The following is a 19,914-nucleotide window of genomic DNA, read 5'->3' as shown; positions in this document are numbered from 1 at the left end:
CAACTCTCTAAATAGTTTTTTCTGTATGAACTATGTGTTGCTTATATAGACCTTTTATAGAATCAACATATATATATATATATCTGTATTGTTTGCACAGCTACACTTAGGTATATTTTGCTTATTCTATCTTGTACTGTGGATTATATGAAGTTTACTACAATGCGTGAATGTGTTGGCTACAGTATCTGTTATTGTGGGATACAAATGTTTTCATTTATTTTGACGTTTCTGCGCATGTAGTCACTTTAAGGTTATGATTAGAGATGAGCGAACTTACAGTAAATTCGATTCGTCACGAACTTCTCGGCAGTTGATGACTTTTCCTGCATAAATTAGTTCAGCTTTCCGGTGCTCCCGTGGGCTGGAAAAGGTGGATACAGTCCTAGGAGACTCTTTCCTAGGACTGTATCCACCTTTTCCAGCCCACCGGAGCACCTGAAGGCTGAACTAATTTACGCAGGATAAGTCATCAACTGCCGAGCCGAGAAGTTCGTGACGAATCGAATTTACTGTAAGTTCGCTCATCTCTAGTTATGATGCGTGTGTATTTTGCAGTAAACTGTACACAGTATTAATAACATTGTGATTCTGTTAGATGTATTGGGGGGGGGGGAAGTGAAGCCATTGCCCAGAGCGTCCCATCAGATTCCAGCTCATGCTGTAATCCAGCCGTTTCTAATCAGTGTGCCTCCAGCTGTTGCAAAACTACAACTCCCAGCATGCCCGGACAGCCAAAGGCTGTCCGGGCATGCTGGGAGTTGTAGTTTTGAAACAGCTGGAGGCACACTGAATTGGAAACACTGCTGTAACCTGATAAATCTCTAATATTTTATAAGAACTGTATAAGGCTAAAATCCCACACGCAGATTAAATTCAATTTTTTAGGCGGTTTTGATGCACATTTGTTTAAGACGCACTCATGAGTGGATTGAAAAGGAATGACGTATGTAAAAGTAGGACATTATACATCTCCACTCTGTTAAATCCACTTCTGGCTTTGGGTCAAAAATGCATCAGAAGCGGCATCAAAAACTTGTGTATTTTTATCCTCATTCACACTTCCGTATAAAAATACTGATCAAATACAGATATGAAATAGTGTTTGTTTTAGATTGCCATTTTGTGGTTCACATTTGTATCCATTTATTTTTATTTTTTTTATATTTTGGTGTAAGTGTCATCATTATTTGCTTTTTTTTAATTAACTATATATATATATTTTTTTGCTCTATTTGATAATACTTCTAAAATATAGAAGCCAAAAAAAAATTACAAATGTGGACATGTGAACTATATAAAACATATATGTTTTTATAATAGTACAAATACAGATAAGGGTACATAGTGCATAGTGCTTTTGGTAAAAAATAAAAAAAAAAACATCTGTGACATCTTATGGCTTTTTTTCACAAAATACGGCAGTCAAATGTTTTCTTAAAAAAATCAATAGTCAGATATAAAGTTAGTCAAAAACAATATTTTTTTTATTATGTTTGTATTGTTTTGTTGTGCTTTTACGTCCTAGGCATTTATTTCAGAACTCAGCATACTATAGGTACGGCATCTTTTTGTGGCATTTTTATAGCATCCTACAGGATGAGGAAAAACACAAAAAAGAAATGTTAAGACTTTTCTAAATAAAAAAAGATGCTCCAAAAAGACACATAAAATCACAGGCCACAAAAATTGTGCTGGAGACCTAACAGTGGATAAGTAGCTGATCAGGTTGGGTTCAACCGCTGGGACCCCCTGTGATCAGCTACTTTGGCTGGAGTTCTCCTTTTTAAGCACCTGTGGGCCTGTGCCTAGGGCAGCAGTGTTGAGGGGAGCAGCACTTTAGTAAGTAACAAGAAAAAGGATAAATACTTCTAATATTGCTGCTGCCACCATGCTGTGGCCTGGAGAAAAAATTATTCCCCCTCCCCCCCTTTGGATGAATCCGCATGGGTAAGGACTGGTGTCAAATCCATCTGCATATTTACTGCCACTCTCTGTTTACGTTCTGTATATAGGAGTGAGATCCACAGTAAATCTAATCAAAGGCGAATGACCAGGGAGTCAGGAGTTTGTCTGGCGCAGAGAGGAACCATCAGACAGCCAAGTAAAATCAATGGATTTATTAGATGCAACGCGTTTCACTGCGCATGTGCAGCTTCATCAGGCATGATGCCTGATGAAGCTGCACATGCGCAGCGAAACGCGTTGCATCTAATAAATCCATTGATTTTACTTGGCTGTCTGATGGTTCCTCTTTGCGCCAGACAAACTCCTGACTCCCTGGTCATTCGCCTTTGATTCTACACTTACCCAGGAGGGCTGCAGTGGACCTGCTTTCATATCTCTTCTGCTCCTAACCTTGTTGTGTGTGGGCGCACAACCAACTTCGGTAAGCGGCTTGGGAATCACCTTCCCCTACCCCCACCTGCAAGATCTACTGATCCCGCACATGAGGCGCCTTCCTTCCTTTCTACAGTAAATCTAATGTGACACAAACAGTTTTTGCTGCTTATTTGTGACAGATCTGCATGCAAACATTCAAATGCTCGTGGCATCACCCTTATGGGAAATATTCAGATCAAGTGCCAAGGGCAACAGGAGCTAAAGATATGACCCTAAGGATAAGGATCCCTTCATTATCTTTCCCATTCCTTTTGAATTCACCTTTGGATTTTGAGCCCCCCCCCCCCAATATCAAGGGGTGTCACACACTGCTGACAGAAACTGTTGCTAGGGACACTGACAGGAACTGTTGCTAAGGATGCTGCTGACATGAACTGTTGCTAGGGACACTGCTGACATGAACTGTTGCTAGGGACACTGCTGACATGAACTGTTGCTAGGGACACTGCTGACATGAACTGTTGCTAGGGACACTGCTGACATGAACTGTTGCTAGGGACACTGCTGACAGGAATTGTTGCTAGGGACACTGCTGACAGGAATTGTTGCTAGGGACACTGCTGACAGAAACTGTTGCTAGGGACACTGCTGACAGAAACTGTTGCTAGGGACACTGCTGACAGGAAGTGTTGCTGGGGACACTGCTGACATGAACTGTTGTTGGGGACACTGCTGACAGGAACTTTTGTTAGGGACACTGCTGACAGGAATTGTTGCTAGGGACACTGCTGACAGGAATTGTTGCTAGGGACACTGCTGACAGGAATTGTTGCTAGGGACACTGCTGACAGGAATTGTTGCTAGGGACGCTGCTGACAGGAATTGTTGCATGGGACACTGCTGACAGGAATTGTTGCATGGGACACTGCTGACAAACTATTGCTGGGGACACTACTTACAGGAACTGTTACTAGGGACACTGCTGACAGGAACTGTTACTAGGGACACTGCTGACAGGAATTGTTGCTAGGCTGCCATCTAAACATTTTCAGGAGATTTAGCAAGAACAGAACTGGTTTTCACCAGAATGTCCCATTTTAATGAAACCCCATATAGTGAGTAGTCTAGTGAGTGTAGACACTGATCAGCCATAACAATTGTGTAGGTCTCTACCTAACTGAGCTAAAAGCCCATTGAGACATGAATACCACGAGACCTGTAAAAGTGCCCTGTCAGTTGTGGGGCACTGCCTTTTGTCATGCTCCTTTAAAACATTCCTGAACATTTCTTGTAGTGTATCAGTCTCTGACTGGGAGAGGTCCTATTCCTTAGGGGATAGTACAGATTTGGTCAGTGCAATAATCTGGCAGGGGTGCAAAGTAACATCCATTTGAATGTCAGGACATTACATAGAGCATCATACTGCCTCCACCGTCTTGTGTTCTTCTCATAGTGCAATCGGGTACGATAGTTTCTCTAGGTAAGCGACGCACATGCACCCAGACCAGACCTCCTTCCTCCATTTCTCCATGATCCGGTGGTGATGTTCACATGCCTATTGTAGGCTCTTTTGGTTTGGCACAAACAAGAATCAGCATAGCCTGACTAGTCTGTGGAAAAGCAGCCGATTCGTATAAATATATTTTGTATTCTGACATCTTTCTATGGTAGTCAGTATTACTTTTTCAGCAGACCACATTGGCCCTTTACTCTTCACAGCATTGGAGTCTTGGGCCCCCTTTACCTTGGCCCCAGTTTATTGGTTGTTCTTTGTTGGCGCAATAGAATGCTAGCAGCACACCAAATAAGCTTCACGTAGCAAGTGAGTATACATAGAATACATGACTCGCAATTTCTTTGGAAATATTCTTCCGGTTTTATTGCATTGTTCCTTATTGCACAAGGGTTCGTCTCACAGGACAGAATCAAGCAGCATTTTCAGTCATTTCATAGGGGATAAAATGTGGAGCTCTGATAGTGTGGGCTATTCATTAGGATTATAATGCCTTACTAGGAACTCAGTTGTTGTTTCTAAAAAAACAAAACAAAAAAAAAACTGTATACCATGAATACACCACAAGACCTACAGTTTTGGATACTGTCTGACCCTGACATCTAGGCATCACAATTTGGTCAATCCTTACAATAGCATGTATTTTTCCTACTTGTGATCTAGCTCCTTCAAGAATTGGCTGTTCACTTGCTGCCTAATATATTCCATCCCTTGACAGGTGTCATTGCTGATCATCTGTAACATAGAAAGTTAAACAGATTTGTAAATTACTTCAATTAAAAAAATCTTAATCCTTTAAGTACTTATGAGCTTCTTAAGTTAAGGTTGTTCTTTTCTGTCTAAGTGCTCTATGATGACACATGTCTCAGGAACCGCCCAGTTTAGAAGAGGTTTGCTATGGGGATTTGCTTCTAAACTGGGCAGTTCTTGAGACACGTGTCATCAGAGAGCACTTAGACAGAAAATAACAACTCGACTTCAGAAGCTCATAAGTACTGAAAGGATTAAGTTAATCTGTATAATTTTCTGGAGCCAGTTGTTATTTAAAAAAAAGTTTTTTCCTGGATAACCCCTTTAATGCTTCCTGTCAATGTCAGTGGATTTGTTTTTTAACGTCATTCTTGGAGTGTTGACTGTATGACTGTATGAGTGTATAACTCGGTGTTTGCGCACATTGTAGATGCATAAACCCAGACACAAACTTCATTGAAAGCCCATTAAAGAAGTTTCCTGACAATTTTTTTTATATTGTTTTAAATCATAAACAGCATCAGCTGCCTGCTAAAAGTAAAAAAAAAAGCCTGAACTTACATCCCGCGCTCTACCACAGCCTCCGCCGCACTCCATTTCCCAGAGCTTGGTCAACAAGTCATTGCTTCTCAGCATGGGCATATTCATGAAAAATGGAAATTTTGAAGGATAACCCCTTTTAAGCGATTTGCATATTTTTGAGAGATCCAAGGAAGCTGAGTGATTGGAGAAAAGCAAAACAAGGACAAGGACTAGGGTATAACAGGGCTGATAACAGGTCTAAATATTAAACTACAGCATTACCGTAAGCACCCTTTTCCCTCCCTTTAGAATAACCACACCAGACATTGTGAAAGAAAAATTGGCCACAGCAGCCTCTTTAATAAATAATATAAACATACACTATGTAAATTTTAATTCGTAGCAAAAATATAGGTAAAACACATTGACATAATAAACATCATGAACCATTATATGCAAAAAGACTGTCCCTGAGGAGGTTGTGGACAGCTCATATATTCAGTACCAAGATTTTAAATGGGTATTCCAGGACTTTTTTTTATTTATTTGACTATGCTACAGGGGCTGTAAAGTTAGTGTAGTTCATAATATATTGTCTGTACCTGTGTGTGATGGTTTTCTCACAATTCTTATGTGATTTTCACCCCAATATTTATTTTTAACAGCATACAAAATGACTGTTGTCTCAGATTTTTCCCAGGTTGCAATGTGGCTGAGACCTGACTCACTAGTCAGCTGATGACAGGGGAGTGGGAGTGGGACAGTGGGAGAGAGATCAATCTGCAACAGCTGTAGGCACCTTGATTGAAAACCACACTGATTTGAATGGATGCAGCTCATTTACGTTTCAATGGGTGGGGTGGCTGATGTGTGGGAGGGAGGAAGATAGAATTGTGGAATTTGTAATCAAAAAAAGAAAAGTCAAACAGGAAACACCAGTTCACAAACAGCTAGCCACAGTGTTATGGTAATCTCACAACATAGCCATTTAGCCTCAAGACAAGCGCAGATCCTTTCTAAGCATGTCCATTACTGTCTGCCAGGTACGTACTAAAATCACCTTGTGGTGGAGAACCCCTTTAAGTCCGCAGTTGCAACATGCCGACTTGGGGTTGACAAAACTACTATAGGTGCTGCCTACTAAATAAATGGAACCTTTTCTCTGTAACACACCATAGAGGGAACCACAAAGCCTTTTGCATACTAGAATTCTGACCTCCATTCCCCTGGCTGTTGCGAAAGTGATACCACAAAACAGGATAAGACTTTTATCCACTTTTTCCGCTTCCAAAATATGTGTTGCTGGTTGGTGCAGGAATCAACAGCAGGAATGGCTAACACTGCTCACCTGAAAGAAGGCACCTTAGTCCCTCCCTGCTAACCCACTCCCACCAATGAGAATTAACATTGTAATTTAAAGTGTACCTTTCGTTAGCAAAAACTTTTTACGTAATGTAGTAAATAAAATTATATGTATATTTGCATCAAATACAGGAAGTGTGGGTGGACAACCATTGCTCTGTGCACTGAGGACAAGCAGGGCTCTGTGCAGCTTTGTGACCCCCCCCCCCCCGGCTCACAAAGCAGGATGATTGACAAGTCAGGAGCCTGCACCAAATCCTGCTTGTCCGCCTCACTTCTTGTATTTGGACTTCTCACAGAGTCAATAGCTGCTGGGACAGCATTTTTCACCCAAAAAATATACAAATTTTTTAGCCAATGTATATTACAAATATGTATATATAATGGTATTATCTACATTATATAATCAGTTTTTGCAAATGACAATTTTTTTTATAACTTTGGCCAAGCTAACCAGGACCCTACAGACTAACCCTGTCAGGCCCAGGCATTCACTACTGTCTAGGGTAAAATGACAAGAATCCAATGGGGAAAATAAGCCCACTGGAGGCTCTACAAATTAACAAAGTCTATTTCTCCTAGGGCACTTCCCTAGTGATGATGTCCTGGCTGGTGGTGTGTGGAAGGCCTTTGATGTTATAAGAGCAGTAGAAACCAAGATATTTAGACTCAAATGCTGTTGCAGCATAACTGATTACATTTACTAAACTGCTTCCATATTAAACAGTACCTAAGTTAGTGGAAGTTAATGGAACTGAAGGAGTTAGCCCGCGTGGAGTGAAGATGTTCAATTGAGCAGTTTCTGAGGTGGTGGGGCCCCTGAAAATAACTTGGAAAACACTGTAAATGTGCTTCAATAGGACACATTCCTCTTGGCCAACCAGAGGGGTCCACAAAGGCAAAGATTGCAAATGGACCTTGTAAATTGATATCTCCTCAGTTTCTTGGTAAGTAAAAAAAAATAGTTTTTTAGGTCAGGGTAAAGTTCTTATGCAGGCTTCTTATAGTCCTCCGCGTAGTAGCCGGTATTGGTACACACAATTTAAGTAACTATGCTCAAACTTCTACTTTAGACAACAGTAACTCTTGTGACTCCTGCAGCCCGGATACCTATGAGTCTTGCGTCCATGTGGCCTAGGAAAGCTTGACTTTTATAAGGAGCTAATTATAATATCCCCACCTACTTACAAGAAGATATTAAGGAATTCTAGGGGATTCGGGGGATTTTGGTGAATTCCAGTAGGGGGTGACTAAAGTAATGGTTTCCATTAGAGGTTGCAGCAGAGTAGAAAGTGTATATGAACGCCTTGATACCATCTGCCATTATCTGGTAACATAGAAAAGTGCTATTTAAACAACAGTAGAGGACATTTTACATACAGTATAAGAAGGTCAGGTAATGCTTCAAATCATACAAAACACTGGACACTATATGTCACACTGCACATCCGTTCATGGCAGCTGTTTGCATTATGTCAGAAGGACAATGCACCATGTCCCAAGAACAAGACAGTGAGTTTTTCTATAGAGCATAGTTGGATCTATAACATGATGAATTTCTGCGGTTCCAAAGGGTGCCTAACAATCTACTAGATTGTGGTCTATAATAAAGTGGCTCCTCTGTGTATATATAGTGTGTGTTGCATGGATGAGTTCCATATCTGTGGTGTAAGTGAGCAGTACATGTGTGGTCTAGGTTTGAATGGAAATTCTTGGTTGGCCATCTGGTTAATCTTCATGGTGTGATGAACCACAAAGTTGACTGTCTTGGTCTTTTATCCTAATTTGGCCTACACTCTTAGACGTAAAATATTGTATATTTCACTGTGTGGGTTTTTTTGTTGCAAGTTTCTTAGTGTTCTTTAGTTGTTCCTGCTTTCAGCCCACCTACTCTGCCGGAAAGCAGTTTGAACGATGATCCAATAAAAGTTACTTTTTAAACATAGGTGAGTGCCACTGATATGCTTTTTTCATGATACTTTGTCAGGACATTTTGTTTTTTCTTTTATTGAGCACCCCTGATATTTATTCAGAGTGATATCTCATAACCCAGGTTACCGTAGAGGTGTTTGCAGTATAAGCAGTAGTGCCACCCGTGTTCCTCTTTTGTGCCTTTGATGGTGATAATTCTGCACTTTTCCCGATAGTCATCAATGCTTTGATCAGGAGATAAGAAGCGTCAGTTTGTTCTTTAGGTGAAGATTTGTTTTGGTAGGAGACTAAAAAGCCATATACTTTATTACTGCTTGGACTAATCCACTTTTCTTCATTCTATACTTCAACATGAGGGTATATTGAATGTTTAAAACATTACAGGTATTTTGGGAGGTATAGTCATGTATGTATTTATATGAAATCCAATAAAAAAAAGAAGAAAAAAAAAGAAATTCATTATGCAGTTATATGTAAAAAAACTTTTTTTAAAGTGTGTTAAACTTAAATTCACCACTCATAGGGCCACTCATCTGGCAGGATACTAGCAGGAAATTATGCAGCAAGGCTGAAAAAGATTTCTTGTGTACTAGTGCTGGGCACTCCTGGACCCAGAAAGTAGGGGCTGTAGTCCTGGAGGTTGTAGTCGTCAAGAGTTAAATTCAAGAAAAATGACAACGCTTTTCGACTACCTTTACTTGCCATTATGAAAAAAATGTTTTAAGTAAATGTTTCGGCGGGGGGGGGGGCTTTTAACCACTTAAGGATGCAGGGCATACATGTATACCCCCATTCCCAAGTCCTTAAGGACTCGGGGCGAACTTGTACATCCTGAGTCCCGCTAAGGGGGGTTTAAACCGTTCTCACGAGCGGAGAACGGGTTAAACCCCATGGGACCTGGTTGCTACGAGCAGCAAGGACCCGCGGCTAATGCCGGGCACAGCCGATCGGGTCCCGGCATTAGCCCTTTAGACACTGCAATCAAAGTTGATCGTGGCATCTAAACTGAAATTTAAACTATCCCAGCAGCACAGTGGAGCTGATCAGGACTATCGCGACATAATCGCGATCTCCAGATCAGCTTACTGAACGATGGGAGGGTCCTCGCCTGCCTCCTCGTCATCCGGTCGGCGATCTACTACTCCATGCCTGCGCAGTAAGCTAGAGCAACAGAGCACCGGTAACACTGATCAATGCTATGGCACAGCATTAAACAGTGTATGCAATCAAAAGATTGCATGGTATACCCTCCTAAGGGGGCTTAAAAAAAAGGAAAAAGTGGTTAAAAAAAAAAAAGAGAATAAATGTGAATTAGCCTCCCCTAATAAAAATTTTAATCACCCCCTTTTTTCCTATTTTTTTTTTTTTTAAATATAGGGATGAGCCTTGGTTTCCAACACGGTTTTCTTATAAATATCCATCTGTCACTTTACATCTGTATTGAAGATTCTGTTTGGAGGCTCTTTCCTGCATGTAAATCAGCAGAAGCAGTGGTATCATACAATGGATTCTTCAATGCTTAGTGATCCACAATTTTTTAGGAATTGTCCGGGGTCTTTTTTTTATATGCAAATTTGATCAGGCAGGGCTACAACAAAGAAACCTGAGCTTACCTGCCCTCACCCCCCCCCCCCCCAATCTGCTGCTGTCACCTGATCCTGCTGCTAAGCACTTCTTGGAGATGGTCTTGACACAAGGAAGTGCTTGCTCAGTCAAGTGAGGCATCACTGTGGCCAGTGATTGGCTGCGCGGCGCTTCCTTTTGTTAAGACCAATGCCAGGAAGTGCTGAGCAGAAGGACCGAGCCTGGGCAGAGCAGTATAAAATAGTCCCTAGACAACCCTTTTTGGCAAGAAAATCTATTCCTAAAAAAATCTCCAGAAGCGCCTGCTTATGGACATTTTTTTTAGAAATAGATTTTCTTGCCAAAAGGGGTTGTCTAGGGACTATTTTATGTGCAAATGTACCGCTATTGATAGAACTTATATGTTATTAATGCTAATGGTATAAACAATGCAGCTTAAATGAATATTCAGAATGATGAACCGTAAAATAGCATGATTGCCTATGTAGAATGATGAACTTCAGATTAGTAAAACACGATTGCCTACATCCAGAAAGAGCACCACTCTTGTTCATGGTTGTATTTGGTATTGCAGCTAAGCCCTATTCACTTTAAGCAGGATGAGCAGTAATACCTAACACAGCAAAAAACACCACAAGGCATTGGGACGGTACCCAAAGATGACAATTTTGGTGGCTGTCAAGTTGTAGCCGTATTGAATCACACACTAGGCCATATGTTTATAGTGACTTAACCCATAGTTACCGTACTGCACTGGATTCCCCAGGTGTATTGTTAGATTTATCATTATAAGGTCACATGGCCGTCATTATATCAAGTTGTTGGTATCTGAGTTTCTTACAAGACAGAATTACAAATGTTTTTGCATTATCTGTATGGTGGCAGTGGTCTTATCTCAGAAAGTGTTGATGTAATTGGGCTTTTATCACATCTAAGGCCTGACCTTTAATATTTGCTGGATTATCAGTTAATATTGATGCTGTTTCGATACAATTAGCGCTTGTAGGTAATGAGGACAATGAGAAAAGTCTCTTAGTTGTAAAGTCAAGGACATGATGACATATTATCTTCCCTTTTTTTTGGCTACATTGCGGAAATCATAGTGTATACAAGCCCTATATTCTGGGTAATGCCAACCTAACTACACACTACCCGTACACTTCCAGAGCCCGCCTCGCCCTTGGACTTTGCACCCTATTGATAACAGGCACCCAGGGAGTATTACAGAGTTGGAAAATGATTAACTACACTTGTGTTTACTGCATTGGAGGGGTGTGTATGAGAACACGGAAAAACCGTGCGTCTGTACCCCCGCCTCTTTGTAAGCATAGTGTCACAGATCGAGGATGTTAGGTATACCACATGTCTTACGCCTTGCATTTTCTTTGGAACCGTTTATAGTGCCATCTACCGTTCACTTTTATGTTCCTTATACTATTGGAACTAAATGCATTGTGCACTGCTGTTGAAAATTTATTAGCTACTTACATGGTTTCTAAAATTTTTGCTAACTTGTCACATTTACATGCTTCAGGTCATCCTAAAAATTTTATATAAAATACAGACATTGAAAGTAAACACAAAATGCAGTTTTATTTGATTTATTTAAAATAAAAATTTATTTAAAACCTATATCACACACGGGGAAAAAAGTACCTGTCTTCCTAAACCTTCTAACTAATAAAAATAATTGACCTCCTAAATTTGATAGTAACTGGACCACCATTGAGAACAATTTCCAAACATGTGCATTAACTTTTTCAATGTTGTTGCGGAATTTTCACTGACCCTATGCAGAATTATTTTAGTTTTGCTACATTGGAGGGTTTTCAAGCATGAACTGCCATTTTAAGGTATTGTCATGGCATCTCAATGGGATTTGGGTACACCACGCCTTAATTTTGTTTCTTTTAAGCATTGCTTGTGCTCTTTGGCTCATTGTCTCGTTACGTAAAACAACTATACCTGAGCTTTTAATCATAAACTATGATGGGTGGGCATTCTCCTACAGGATTTTATGAGAGTGGGATTTCATGGTTAAATCAGTCATGGCAAGTCTTAGGCACCCTTCACATACATGCGTTGCCCGGCAGGGTTTCCTCCGGCTCTGTAGAAAAAGGCATGATAGGGAAACTGATTGTAGAATTGATCCCAAATATGTTATTGTGACAGTTTGTAACTTGGGATGCCGGATGGTGGAATACGCTGCATTGCCTCCGGAAAAAAGGGAAACACATGCGTTCCTTTGACTGGCATGCACAATTGATGAACGCTGGATCCTAAACAACTGATGCTCTTTTGTCATCAGTTGGGCGAGTTAAGGCTGGCTTCAATGACATGGATGCCAGACGTATGTGAACCCAGCCTTACAGGTCCTGAGAAGCAAAGCGGCCCCAGACCATCGCACGTCCAATATGATGTTTATACTGAGCAATGTAATGCTAGGTTTACACCAGATGTAACTGGACTCAAGTCCTCCAAAAATGTCTTCCTTTGACCCATCAGTCTAGAAAATATTGCCAAAATGATTTTGGGGCTACCTAGATATTTTTTGGCAAATGCAATACAAGTGTTTGTGATCTGTTAGGTCAGTACTTGCATTATGCAACTCTCTCATGGTGGCCATTTTTCCCCAGTGTCTTTCTTACTGTGGAATTGTGTACCTTAGCTGAGGCAAGCGAGACCTACAGTTCTTAAGATGTTCATCTGGGTTCTTTTGTGACCACCTGGATTAGTTGTCGATGAGCTCTAGAGGCCCACATACACATTAGTGAAAAGTCTGCTAAATCCGCTGGTGGCATGTCGAGTATGGGGTCTTCCCTACTTTCCCCTGACAGATAATGTTGTAGGAGATGTTTAGCAGTAGCTTTCCTCTTCTTTCCCCATTCAGAGCACATGAGCGTTTTAGAACATGTACTATTTCTCCCATTCATTCGCTCGTCACAAAATAACGGCCGTTATTAATAACGGGTGATAACGGATTAAAGCGGCTATTAGAAAAATCCCATAGAGTATAATGGGATATTCTAATAGTCGTTAGTGATTTTGTACCGGCCGTATAACTGCCGATTTCCCATCTTTTTATAACGGGCATTCATAACGGGTGCATTTTTATAGTGTGAAAGCGCCCTTAGAGTGATAGATTTATTTAAATTCAATTTTCTGAAACCAGAATACCCCCTCGTTCTCCCGTTCTCCTGCTCTATCTTATTTACCTTTGATGTAGCTGTCACAAGGGTTTTCAATGTCAGCAAAGCCAATGGTGCCTCTTTGTTTGGTTTTCTAAAAGAAACTCCCTCTTTGTGACATTTCTGGCTATTTATAGCAGGGATTTATGGATTCTCTTTTTTCATGTTGGAAGCTCCCTAAACACAGAAAAAATAAGGTCATGGCCCTGATCACGCCACACTGTGAAGCTTCTAGAATGTACGATCAATGATCTTGGATGTTTATCCTAGGAGAACCTGCTGATAGTTTCATCTTTAGTCTAACAGATAAACTGTGTAAGAGTCATAGCTGCCCTGAAATATAGTCTGAGCATGTAAAAACATAAAGAAAAGTGTGTGTAAAATTATGATTTTTTTTTTTTCAATATTAACAAAAATAAAGGGCCACCACAGTTCTACAGGTGAAGTTGGCATTTTTTTTCTTAGGGGTATAAACTAAATGTAGTTTCTTATAATAAATGGAGAAAATTCTCCCAGGCAAAATACTGGGGTGATGTGGAATTTAAAGTGTACTGTCACCAAGTATCTCCCAAAAAGCCAAGCTACTAACTTAGTATAAATTCCTATGGGATGCTTGGGGTCCGTTTAGTTTGACATTTTCTTCTTTGTTTGTGCTCCAATGGATACCACATTGTGTCTGCAGTCTTTGCTGTTTTTGTAAAATGAGTGGAGAGTCCCGAAACAAAGCCTGACGCTTGCCCTTACAATACATGTAATGGAGCGCTTCTGCTGGTAATGACGGGACTCAGAACACCAGGGTAGCACAGGACGATATTTATTAAAAGAATTCGGACAACGTGTTTCAGCGCAGGCACGCGCCTTCCTCAGGTCCACAAAACAATCACTGAAATGGTAACAAATATAAATAAAGGGTAAACGTCAATGCCAATTCTCATATTATAATGAAAACATGGTATGGTAAGGTGAAGTGGAGCAAGGAAAGAGCGATTGCAGGCAGAAGAGGGAGTCTATGGAAAAAAATGTGCATGGAATACTAAAAGGGAGGGGGTGGGCAGGAGATTTTTCTGCATCTATCCATGCATAGGTATTTTAAAAAGTCCCTAAAACAGTGCTTTTTTTGGGGGGGGGGGAACAAAAACAGAAAAACACATATATATATATATATATATATATATATATATATATGCTTAAAGGTGCATAAGTCCACATAAAAAGTTTGTATATGAATAAGTCCAAAATTGTAGTCCACAATTCCAAATCCAATCCATGGTGTTAGCAGCAAAAGAAGGGGGAGGGGCCAAATATCTATGGAAAGACTGGAGCTCCAAGTTGCTGGATCCACATTGACATGAAGGGGATATATGCACCAATGTACACATGTGACCTGACAGTGTATACACATGTGACCTGAAAGTAAAAGTTGCTAAGGTACTTACAATTGCTGCGTCCTGGGGTATGTTGCTGTGCTTATGGTGGCATGGCCGTCTAGGGCGCAGCGTGCTAGGTTATATAGGAGAGCCTTTGCATTTTACTAGGGAGCCAGCACTTGGGAGCGCACACAGGGCCATGTCCAATGAGCTGGTGGCTCAGTTACTGCCCTCTCGCTGTTTCCATCAGCACACATTATACATTACATTATGACCGCATGACATTATGACCATATGACATATACATATGTTATTACCATATACTATATAAATAAAATTATGAACATATACATAACGTTATGACAACGTTATGACAAGATGTTCTCCCTTGCTCTGCTACTCAAAGCACGTGCCCTTTCGCTTCCCGCACAGTGACTGCCAGGCTGGGAGCACGTACAGCAAAGTGATAAGCCCACCCACTCTTCCTGTGTTACGACTGCCAGGAACTTTGCTACTGTTGCGTGGACAACTGCTTTTCATATGGTAGAAAGACCCCTAATGGATACCATCTGTAGGAAAGTGTTTAGTTTTTTTTAACACAAAAAACTTTAAAATATTTAATATAAATTCATTGCAAATGTGCCCAAATTTATATACTCTATTATATAATACAAAGTGGTTTTTGGTGACTGCACATTTAAATGGGTTTTTTTTTAAATGAGAAAAAAAGACCATTTATTTCCCTAGAAACAACACCAGTTATATAAATGAGATGTGTCTGGTATTGCAGCTCAACCCTATACAAGTACATGGGGCCAAGTGGGCCAATTATGGTCCTAAGTAAATGGCATAGCAATCAGTCATTGAGTGTACGAACATACATGGCAGATCTCTGGGTCCGGATTGTGTGGCCCTAAAAGTCATCAGTTGATGAAAATGAGTAGCCACCCAAATTATCCAGAGATCAGGCCTTTAATGCTAATAATTGTGCCATCTAAAGTTCCCTTTTAATAATTGCTCACTAACCTCTACATAGTCGATCCGCACTCGTATCTGCCTGTGCAAAAGGACCCATAAGGACCCATTGGGTAAGACTGGTAGTGTCTTTGGAAAACTCCTTAAATGAAATACTGATGGTGCTTAATCAATGTACAGGGTGGGCCATTTATATGGATACACCTTAATAAAATGGGAATGGTTGGTGATATTAACTTCCTGTTTGTGGCACATTAGTATATGTAAGGGGGGAAACTTTTCAAGATGGGTGGTGACCATGGTGGCCATTTTGAAGTCGGCCATTTTGAAGTCGGCCATTTTTAATCTAACTGTTTTAACGTAACCTCATTCTTTCATGAGTTATTTACAAGTTTCTGACCACTTATAAAATGTGATCAATGTGCTGCCCATTGTGTTGGATTGTCAATGCAACCCTCTTCTCCCACTCTTCACACACTGATAGCAACATCGCAGGAGAAATGCTAGCACAGGCTTCCAGTATCCATAGTTTCAGGTGCTGCACATCTCGTATCTTCACAGCATAGACAATGGCCTTCAGATGACCCAAAAGAGAAAAGTCTAAGGGGGTCAGATCGGGAGACCTTGGGGGCCATTCAACTGGTCCACCAATCCACTTTCCAGGAAACTGTTCAGCTAGGAATGCTCGGACCTGACACCCATAATGTGGTGGTGCACCATCTTGCTTACATTATGGGTGTCAGGTCCGAGCATTCCTAGATGAACAGTTTCCTGGAAAGTGGATTGGTCATCGTGGGCCAGTTGAATGTGAAGATACGAGATGTGCAGCACCTGAAACTACGGATACTGGAAGCCTGTGCTAGCATTTCTCCTGTGGTGTTGCTATCAGTGTGTGAAGAGTGGGAGAAGAGGGTTGCATTGACAATCCAACACAATGGGCAGCACATTGAACACATTTTATAAGTGGTCAGAAACGTGTAAATAACTCATGAAAGAATAAAGTTACGTTAAAACCAAAGCACATCCTTGTTTTTCTTGTGAAATTCCCAATAAGTGTCACATTGATGTGTCACATGACCCTCTTACTATTGAAAAAACAAAAGATGGATTCAAAATGGCCAACTTCAAAATGGCCACCATGGTCACCACCCATCTTGAAAAGTTTCCCCCCTCACATATACTAATGTGCCACAAACAGGAAGTTAATATCACCAACCATTCCCATTTAATTAAGGTGTATCCATATAAATGGCCCACCCTGTATATGTCACCAATGTATTCGTAAACTGGCGGCTTACTAGGTTGGTCTCCACAGAAAGATTGCTTCACAGTTCTATTTTTTTTTCTGTCCCTATTACATTTTTAACACAAACGTATTCTTTCCATGAGTGATGCCTATTCCCCTAAAATGTACTTAATACAATCTTCTAACACAACCATTAATGGCACTGAAGAAGTTAAACATTTCTGTAGACATAAACATGAGCTGGGCTCCCATATATCTACATATGTTTATTCTTAAGGAGGATTAAGTCCCAGGTGAAATTCTTGCACATGCTTTTACCTCGTAGCACAATTCCCGTCAAAGGTTAAGAATATTCGTCATGTAAACCATCCTCTTGCTGTTGTAATTTTGGAATGTTATTGAAATGGTATGCAGTCTGTGATTGTGAAAATGTTTTGTGACTACAAGTACCAGAAAAAAGATAGTTGAAGGATTGCGATAATCCAATTTTTTTTATAACTGGTCTGGGGTGCTTAACATTTTTTTTAAAAAAAAGCAACCATATTTGCTTATCATGATCTCTCACTGCTGCCGCTCCAACGGCTTTTGGTCCCTGCTGCTCTCTGCTTCTTCTTGGTTACTGGGACTTGTTGTCCCCCCAGGAGCTGCCAATGCACATGTTTGCAGTGATTGGCTGACTTGGCAGCTTCTTTGGGGACAACACATTACAGAAACCAGGAAGATGTGCAGAGCAGAGGGACTGGCAGCAGTGGGGGATCAGGGCAGGTGAGAAGGGTTACTTTTTTGTTTATTATATATATCTGTACAGTATATGGAGGGATGTGTTAATAAATGCCGGCAGGGTGTCGAGCAGCTGTGGAAAACAACTTATCCCATTCCTGGTGGCTTTAAAAATTTTGATTTCTCTAAAACACTCAAACATTTCAGAGCGACGGACGTCACGCCCCACTCCCATAGGCTTGAATTGAGGGGGCGTGGCTGTGATGCCACAAGCGGGGCGTGGCCATGACGCCACGAGCCTCTGCCCTGCATTGTCAGTCATCCGGCACGGAGCGAAGTTCGCTCCGTGCACCAGATGTCTGGGGTGCCACAGCGGAGATCGGGGGGTCCCCAGTGGCGGGACCCCCATGATCAGACATCTTATCCCCTGTCCTTTGGATAGGGGATAAGATGTCTAGGGGCAGAGTACCCCTTTAACTTCCTAAAAACTAAATCCAACTTTGCAATTCTTCTTTCTCCTGAGGTCTGCCATTGAGGGAGAATCCAGATGCCAAAATACAAATTAGATAGTTAGCAGGTCCTTCGTATCAGCGGGTTTGACCAACACATAGCTAACCTGTAGGCCAGCACTTGGTAGATTTATTGCAGAGATTTATGTGACAAACTTTCTGCAAAAATTAGTTGCAGTTATCTGCAACTACATGGATTTCTTCAAGCCCTATTCACCAATTTATTGTGTTATAAATGAAGGAAACAGAGTCTCGGCAGGTGCCATAAATAATTCAGTTACTTCTATAATGTTTCCATACACAAGGTTCTATGAGAAGGTACATAGTTACCACCAGGTCACCATACTTTGTACCTTAATAGGCAACACAGATAAGGCCGATGTGTTCAAAAGTCAGGACAATTTGGATTCGTATATAGGGATATGATTTGTTTTATATAGTTTTGTTATATTCCTGAGAATACGTGGGAAGCAATGATCCATAGAAAAAAATCTAAAACATTCCTGTCCATGGAAGCAAAGTGATAACCTTTATCTTTTTAGTTGCTAAGCTAACAGTAGCTAAAGGATGGGAATCCTCCCTTACTTTACTATGAGGTAAAAAGTAACATTTCCTAGTTTATGGATGATCTAGCGCAGGTTGTACACTGCTCACCATTGTAACGTCAACCGAGATCAACCATAACATTCAAACCTAATATTATGTAGATCCCCTCGGTCCACCAAAACAGCTCTCACATGTCAAGAGACTCCACAAGACCTTGGTATCTGGTGCCAAGACATTAGCAGCAGATCTTTACGTCCTGTAAGTTGTTAGGGGTGACCTTGGATCAGACTTGTTTTTCCAGCAAATCTCACAGATGCTTGATCAGACTGGGATCTGGGGAATTTGGAGACCAAGTCACCACCTCGAAATCTTTGACATGTTCTTCAAACCATTCCTCAACAATTTTTATAGTGTGACCTTTATGGAATCCCAAGATCCATATGCAACAAAATGCAATGCCCTGTGTGTCCTTACACCTTACTATCATAACTAATTTTTTTTAGCAAGTTATGCTACAGTAGTTCTTTTGATAGATTAAATGTAATCGGCTAGCTTGTGCTCCCCACTTGCATCATTGGGCACACATGACCCTGTCGTGGGTTTACTGGTTGTCCATCCTTTGACCACTTTTAGAAGCAGGTACAAACCACTGTATGCCAGAACACATAAGAAGGCCTTCTATTTTTGAGGCGCTCTGACACTCTTGTATAGCCATCACAATATGCCACTTGTCACAATTGTTCACAGAAGTAGAATAGTTAGCTCAAATAAAACTTAAACTTTAATAGTATTTCATGATAAGATAAGTAGTCCTCAGATGACAAATAAAAGTTGACATAAGGTATAGGTCAGATGGATGGAGAGCCAGGAAAAATCTATGGGGTTCCAATGGCATCGCTTATCACAACAGTATTATCCTACAAAATGCAACCTGTGCTATTAAACACTAGGAAGAAGTAATCAATCCCGATGTGTTTCCCCCCTCCAAAACAGGTAAAGTGGAGCAATACAGGGTTCATCAGGGGAATAGAAAGTAGGAAACAATAACCAATTATGATACAGCTGGTTAGTATTTTCTACCAGCTAAACTAAGATATAAGGTTCGATAAGGACCACTCACTCGGACCCAATGGTACAGTCCTTCACCCGTGTGGTTGCCAGGGTAGCCAATTGGGTAGCCAATCTTCTGATCCAGTGTATACACCCAGCTTTTAATAGCATTTTCATACTATTACGGTATGGTTGTATAAACTTGCAGTGGTTTGCTAGCGTAGCTTTTGTTAAAGCTCATAGTAGAACCGTATGGAAGAAGTGACATCACTTCTTATCACCTCTATGAAAAAAAAATTGCAGCACA

At 40.8% G+C, this 19,914-nt stretch overlaps 1 protein-coding gene across 3 annotated transcripts in view; it reads left to right on the top strand.

The window, feature by feature from the left end:
* The window catches only part of MYRF (myelin regulatory factor), a 184,343-nt gene that overhangs the window by 62,430 nt on the left and 101,999 nt on the right, over positions 1-19,914 (top strand). The gene's annotated exons all lie outside the window — the stretch shown is intronic.

This window comes from Hyla sarda, chromosome 6 (assembly GCF_029499605.1).
Source record: "Hyla sarda isolate aHylSar1 chromosome 6, aHylSar1.hap1, whole genome shotgun sequence".
Taxonomy (NCBI): domain Eukaryota; kingdom Metazoa; phylum Chordata; class Amphibia; order Anura; family Hylidae; genus Hyla; species Hyla sarda.
This window is presented reverse-complemented; position numbering and strand designations above follow the sequence as displayed.